Source organism: Hipposideros armiger, unplaced genomic scaffold, assembly GCF_001890085.2.
Source record: "Hipposideros armiger isolate ML-2016 unplaced genomic scaffold, ASM189008v1 scaffold_111, whole genome shotgun sequence".
In the NCBI taxonomy this organism is placed as follows: Eukaryota; Metazoa; Chordata; class Mammalia; order Chiroptera; family Hipposideridae; genus Hipposideros; species Hipposideros armiger.
In genome coordinates this window covers 2,458,918-2,465,397 of record NW_017731461.1, presented here as the reverse complement: position 1 = coordinate 2,465,397, position 6,480 = coordinate 2,458,918, and the positions used below count along the sequence as shown (strand labels likewise).

The following is a 6,480-nucleotide window of genomic DNA, read 5'->3' as shown; positions in this document are numbered from 1 at the left end:
CAATCAGGTTTCACCCTCTGCTTCTCACACACACACACTTAGCACCCCTCACTTCCCCAGACCCACCTCCCACCTCTCCAATCCAACTTGGGAAAATGGAAAAGAAAGAAGAAAAACAGACACGTTCCCAATCCCCCTCCCTGATCCCCCCAATAGCCACCTCCTCACTCACGCCCTCACCCTCCGAGTGAGTAATTAAAGTTCTGCTCCCTGTTATGGAATAAATGGTACATGTTTTAATTACCCCTGAGCCTACCCAGGCATCCTCATATCACCCACCCCAAGTCTATGACTCTATGTGGGGCGGGTAGGGGGCAGTTAAGGGAGAGAGACTGAGAGCTTCTGTGGCAGTGACAGCGGTCTGTCACCCGGGGTCGGAATTCACTGGGGAACTGTCAGTTACTAAGGAAACTAAGAGGGAGAGAGAAAGGGAGAGAGGCGTTTAGATCCAATTTGGGGTGACAAGTGTGAGGCATGGAGACTTGGGGTCCCTCTGTGCATCCTAGCCTAAGTGGAGCAGTCTTTAGGGGTGGGTACGGTGCAGGGCATGGGTGAGGCATAACCTGAAGACCACACCCTTCTCAGGAGCCCAAAAGCGGGTCAAGGGGATGGAGACACAGAGGGCGGAGCAGCAAAGGCCAGGAGAGTGAGCGGAAGCAGCTGGCATGAATGTGGGTGCGCGTCCACGAGCACAAAGCAGCTCACAGCCATGTTTGTGTGTGTCTGTGTATTTATCTTTTTCTGTATTTTGGGTGTTTTCTTTTTGTTTTCTTCCTTCCTCAGTCTGTAATTTACCTCATTTCCATCCTTTCCTCTGTTTTTGTTTTTGTTCTTTTATTCTGTCCCTTTTTCCTCTCTCTCTCTCTCTCTCTCTCTCTCTCTCTCTCTCTCTCTCTCTTCCTGTCTTCCCCTGCATCCCCCAATATCTTTTCTCTGTTGTCATCACCCACCTCCCTCCAGGCCCCCCTTTACCCTCTGTTCTCCTCCCTCTGTGTCTCTCGCAGGCTCTGGCTCCAACTTGTCCCTGTGAACTGTAAGGGTGACAGAACTAGGGACACCTGAGTATCTGTGCCCCACTGTAATTCCTCATCTAGGCCTGGCTGAGTCCTCCTGCCCCAAAGAGACATGGCACCCACAGAGGAAAGGTCCAGGGAAGTGCTGACGTGGAGCCCCCATCCAGATGAGCTCTCACATCTGATGCTACCGGGACGGGGAACAGAGGTCATGTTACATACAAGTCCCCTTGTTTCTGAAATAGGAGCAGAGGCCAGGATTGAGGAGTTAAGTGCTGGGGGTAAGGCCAGGAACCAACCTAAGCAAGGGCGGAGCAAGGGCAAGGTGAGGAGACAGAGGAGAAATCTTTTGGCTTGACTGCTGGGCATGAAGATGCCAATGAAAGAAGGGTATGAGTCACAAGCTGAGTGGGGCTCAGGCCTGGCTGGTGATGGAACAGAGCATTCTGGATGCCACTCAGGAATCCCAGGAGCCACCATGCCCCGGAAGAACCTGTCCTGCCCGAGACAAAGCGACGCCGGGCAAAGCCGGGCGCTCCTACCTCCTTCCCGGGACCTGGAGCACCTCACCCCCTTTCTCTAGTAGGCTGAGGCCAGGACTCTGCTGGCTTCACTTTCTCCGGCTGCCAGGACCATCTTTTCTTTGTGTCTCTTACTATCTTCTTTCCCCAGTGCTTGGTCCACCAGGACTTGGATCTTCTGCAGTTCCCCTCCTGGTGAAGAAAAGACCTGGGTTCAGGTGTGGCCTGACTCCTGGCTCCTGGGGCCCCTCGGGGTGAGCCCACTGTGCTGAAAGAACAGAACTGCTGTCTGGGCCGGTCAGACAAGTGGGCAGAGGTGGAGGACTCCTGAGGCTGCCCTGCCCGTGGCAGGAACAGTCTAAGTGGTGGGGTGGGGAGTTACCTTTCTCTCCAGGACCAGAGTCCTTGGAATGCCTCTGAAAGTATTAGGTTCATTTCTGTCCCACCCACCTACCTACCCTCCCTCACACATACGAGGATCCTATTGCGGGGGGGCGATCTCTGATCAGATACCTGACATCAGCCTGGAGGCACATGGATGTGCCCCTTGGAGCTGAGATCTCAGCAGGAGCTCAATGCCAAGCTGACAGGCCCAGCCCTGCTTGTGAAGCCACCCATACCAGCCTCAACAATCCCTGGTTGGCGGGCTGATTTGGCATTCTTCCACACCTCTAGCCATTGCCAGGCAAATGCTCCCTCCAAGGCATTTGTGTAGAGCAAGCCTGCCACCTGGTGGTGAGGCAACCCAACTACAGGACAGGGCTCTTGAGGGGGTTCAGTCTGCTTTGCACCCCATAGGCTGGGTGCCTGCTGGCTCCCCAATGCCAACTGCTAAAGGCAGCACTGTCATGTGGCGGCATTGTGGATCCCTGCCCAGTGCCCTTCTAGACCCTTCCAAAATAGTTCAGGGGACAGAAAAGCAGTAAACAGGGGTGGGGTTGGGTTCAAGGGCTGAGGCACAGGACCCATGGACAAGGCCTGAATGGAGGGACTGGTGAGAGAAAACACTGACTCACATGTCTCTCCTTGGATGTCAGCGAGGAAGCAGCAGCATGGGCCAGTGGAAGTGCCCAAAGTCTGGTGTCCACTCCTGGTTCCACCACCCTCCACTGACTGGAGCTCCTCCTGCAGAAGCAGGGACAGACAGGCATTGCAAGACACAGTCCCTACTCGCAAGGAGCTCATGGGCTAGGACCAAGATAGACCTAGAGCCAAGAGCGAACGAATGGTCCCGGAAGTCAGCTGCTCTTAGGGCAGGGAGGGCCTTTGGGGCCTGCTAATCCCACAGGTGCAGCCCCTTCCTACACATACAAAAATGTTCATATTAAACATTACCTTTGATGACTGCTTTGGTATAAAGATGAATGTATTTATACTCTATATTAAAATATTTTCTTCAACCTAAAAGTTTGTTATTTTTCTTTTGCCTTGAAAAGGAATTAAAATATTTCTGTGTGCCTAAGGCATACGTCAGCCATGAGTCCAACCTCTTCATCTTCCAGATGAAAAACTGAAGCCCAGAAAGAAAAAGGGGCCCACCCAGTGTCACACAGCAGGCTGGGGCCACAGCAGGTCTTCCAGATCCCAGGCCAGGGCGCTCTCCATTACCCATTTTACCTTTTTTAGGAGGCAGAAAAATCCCTGCCACCTACACCACAGGCCAAGGAAGAGCCCACTCACCCAGCCCCATAAGGCCCTTTGGAGTGCTCACCACAGGGAAACCTTGGCTGGGTTCCGCCCCGCCCCTCTGGGACCTCCTGGGCAGTGTCTTCCCTCCCCCAGTCCTGGCTCTGCAGCCAAGTCGCCGCCACCAGCACCGCAGCTCTTTGGCCTGCTGTCTTATTAATTCCTAATTTCCAATTTGCAAGAAGAGAGAGTCTTAAACGTCCATCCCGCCAGCCCAGCAATCACACAGATGATCCAAGTATCTGTGGACAGCCTTTAATTTATTTCCCAGTGCACGCAGGCACTGCTGAGAGACTGGATGGCACCAGCTTAAACATAATAAATGACTCAAGTACCAGAGATTAGTTAATAAAGCTCCAGGCTCCCTCCTAGGCCCTGCTGACTTGGTCGGCGACACCAAAGACTCCTTCGAAGATGCCCGATGTGGGGAATGGTAGGTGTCCCCAGGTCTGAGCCAGCTATTCAGCCCTCCTCAGGAACCTTGATGCCAGACAGAAGCTGTATCATAGGTGGAAAATCAGGGACCCCAGGAAACTCCAGGATGGGCTCAGGCAGTTTCTACTCCAGGTCTCAGCATATCAACGGGAGTCATGATCTAATGGTGGGAAATCCAACCCTTGCTTGGGCATAGCTTGGAAGATGAGGGGTCAGAGGTGTGCCCAAGAATGAAGAAGACGCGGGTTACCTTTGGAGCCAGGCCAAGAAAATAGACATGCTTTTTCTGAAGCCACAAAGGGTCAGGGGTCGTCTTTAAGCCTCTGAGGGCCCATCCCTGCCTCATCCCAGTTGCCTACCAGGTATGTTTTCACCGGGCCTCACATCCTACCATATACCATCTTCTCACCCTCAAAATCTTATCCACGCAGTGGTCCTCCAACAGTGCTGCCCACATACAGAGTCCACCCCTCCCCGCATCAGAATGACCTTTATAAAACCCAGGTCCATTCACATCACTCTTCTGATTACAAACTCCTGATGCTTTTCCATTGCCTTGAAGAATAAAAGGGAAGAATCAAATCTAGCTTCATAACCTGGAATTCATTGTCTTCCTCTAGTGATAATGAAAACTATGAGACTGGAAAAGATGCTTGAGAGAGAAGCTGTCGTTCACCTGCTAGGAAGCCTCAAAACAGGATTCTCATCAGTCGTGTAGCTCAACAAAATCCTGCAAGAGACAAAGAAATGGACAAGAAAAGCTCAGAGTTGGGTCCTAGTTCGTGATACTGGGAAAAGGGCTTCAGGGAAGGTGAGGGGATTGGGGTGCAGCAAAAAGATATTTAAGGATATTTAAGCAATGGCCAGAGCCCTGTGTGGTCCTGGGAACCCCATCCTTCTTAAGAATTTCCCCCAAACCTAATGATTTCAAGAAAGAGAAACCAAATAATCACATTCTCTTCATCTCTCCTTTGTTACATCTGATACCAAAGCAAGAGCCCCTGGCTCCCAGGCCCCTTGACTCTCCCAAGTCCCCACTGGGGTCCCCCTTGGACCCGTGTCAGACCTGTGAGCAGGGATCTGGACTTCTTCTGCAGCCAGCCCCCTGTAGCATCGCGGTGTTCTTGAGGCTACAGAAATTGTGATCCACAGTCACCTTTGTTCCCAGGCACTGGTATTACTCATTGTTATTAGCAATTTAGTATCTCTAATCCTTTCCTTCCATCATGCTCAAAACACTGCCTACACATGCTCTTGTTTGTGCAGACAGGACCTCCCAGCACACAATAGATGGAGGCTGAATATGGTATAAATTGAATCACATTATAAACACACTCGGGGACTCCAACCATGGATTCTTTTACAAAGTGAATAATCATCCTCTCATTTACCATTAGTGTAAAACCCAGGTGTTCATGTAACAAGTTTGATGTTAGCAAAACCTGCATGTGTACACGTACACACACACACACACACGCGCGTGCACATGAGCACATGGTCTTGGGGCGTGGAAGCCACCATGCCTAGCATAGTGCCACGCACAATTCAGTCTTAATAAAAAAACTTTCTGGTGGTGATACTGGTGAACCCAACCACCAAGAATTATAAAAGAGTACTGCTTCCCTTTAAGAAAAAGGGAAAGTGAGGCCCAGGAAGGAGCAATGGTTTTGCTGCTGTCTCCCATCTCCATAGTGATCCAGAGACCATCATTTCCAGGTCTTTATAAAAACTTCAAGGTCACAGGAGATGGTGGAGAAGTGGGGCAATATGGAGGGATGGTTGGCTGGGGTACAGGGATTGATCTTGGAGAATATTGGGTTTCACATCAGTTCCTACCAGCTTGGGGTAGGGTGGGACTGAGTCATGTAACAAGGGAGTAGGCGAGATGCTGTGCCTTCAAACTTACCCTAATTTCTACCTGAGGGTGAGATTTTCTTCCCTCAGGACTTCCCTGAGTCCCCGAAGACAGCATCCATGGTTATGGGGTCTAAGAACAAGTATTGCTGCTGCCTCAGGGGACACCGCCTTCCCTGACCTTCTTCTCCCAGCCTTCCGCACACTGGCCTGGGCCCCATCCTTTGCCTGCGCCTTCAGGCACCCATCTAGCAACGGCTCAGAGAGGTCCCTGTGTGGACAGGCCTCCAGGAGCCTCACCCCTGACGCCAAACTTAGGCAGGTCAAAAACCCACAGTCCAAAGTACTTTCTTTAGGACTTTCTGCTATCTAACCCCACTCCCGTGGGTCCTGGAAAGGCCCCCAAGCTCCTCCAAGTGCGGTGCCCCTGTAGTCACCCATCCCAGGAAAACCTGGATTCTCTACCCAGCCCCAGCACTATGAACAATCCATCCTATTTGCATAGGCTTTAAAATTGATAAGGCAACCTTTCATCCAACTCTCACCACAACACTGAGAGGCAGAAAAGATTTAGCTCCATTTGCCAGTGAGGAAAGTGATGCTCAGAGAGATTAAAACACCTCCCAAAATCGCACCAGGTCTCCTAAGTGGAAGCCCACTATTTATTCTACTCTACCCAAGTGGCAAGGCTTTCTGTTGAGGAGTCAGACCAGGCTATCTCTAAGATCTCTTTCAGCATTAATATCCTATCACTGTATGAAACCATGGTGCAGAAATTTGCCACTAGTCCAGAGAATGCCTAGAATAGGTGAGTTTAGAACCAAGTGTGAAAAAAGAAAGACAGACCTAGCTGGTGGATGAGTGGGAAAGAATCCTTAGCCCTCTGTGTCTCTATCAAAGGAGTGTCCAATACAGATCCTCCTTCTTTCCCTCCACATTCTAAGAAAAGTAAGAAAGAAAAAAGATAAATG

At 50.9% G+C, this 6,480-nt stretch overlaps 1 long non-coding RNA gene across 1 annotated transcript; it reads right to left on the bottom strand.

The window, feature by feature from the left end:
- Positions 1–1,614: 1,614 nt before the first annotated feature.
- LOC109385297 (uncharacterized) lies at positions 1,615–4,386 on the bottom strand. Its single transcript, XR_002124588.1, has 3 exons — positions 4,332–4,386; positions 2,551–2,659; positions 1,615–1,726 (listed from the first exon to the last, which is right to left on the bottom strand). It is a non-coding gene; the product is annotated as an uncharacterized LOC109385297 (long non-coding RNA).
- Positions 4,387–6,480: the final 2,094 nt, after the last annotated feature.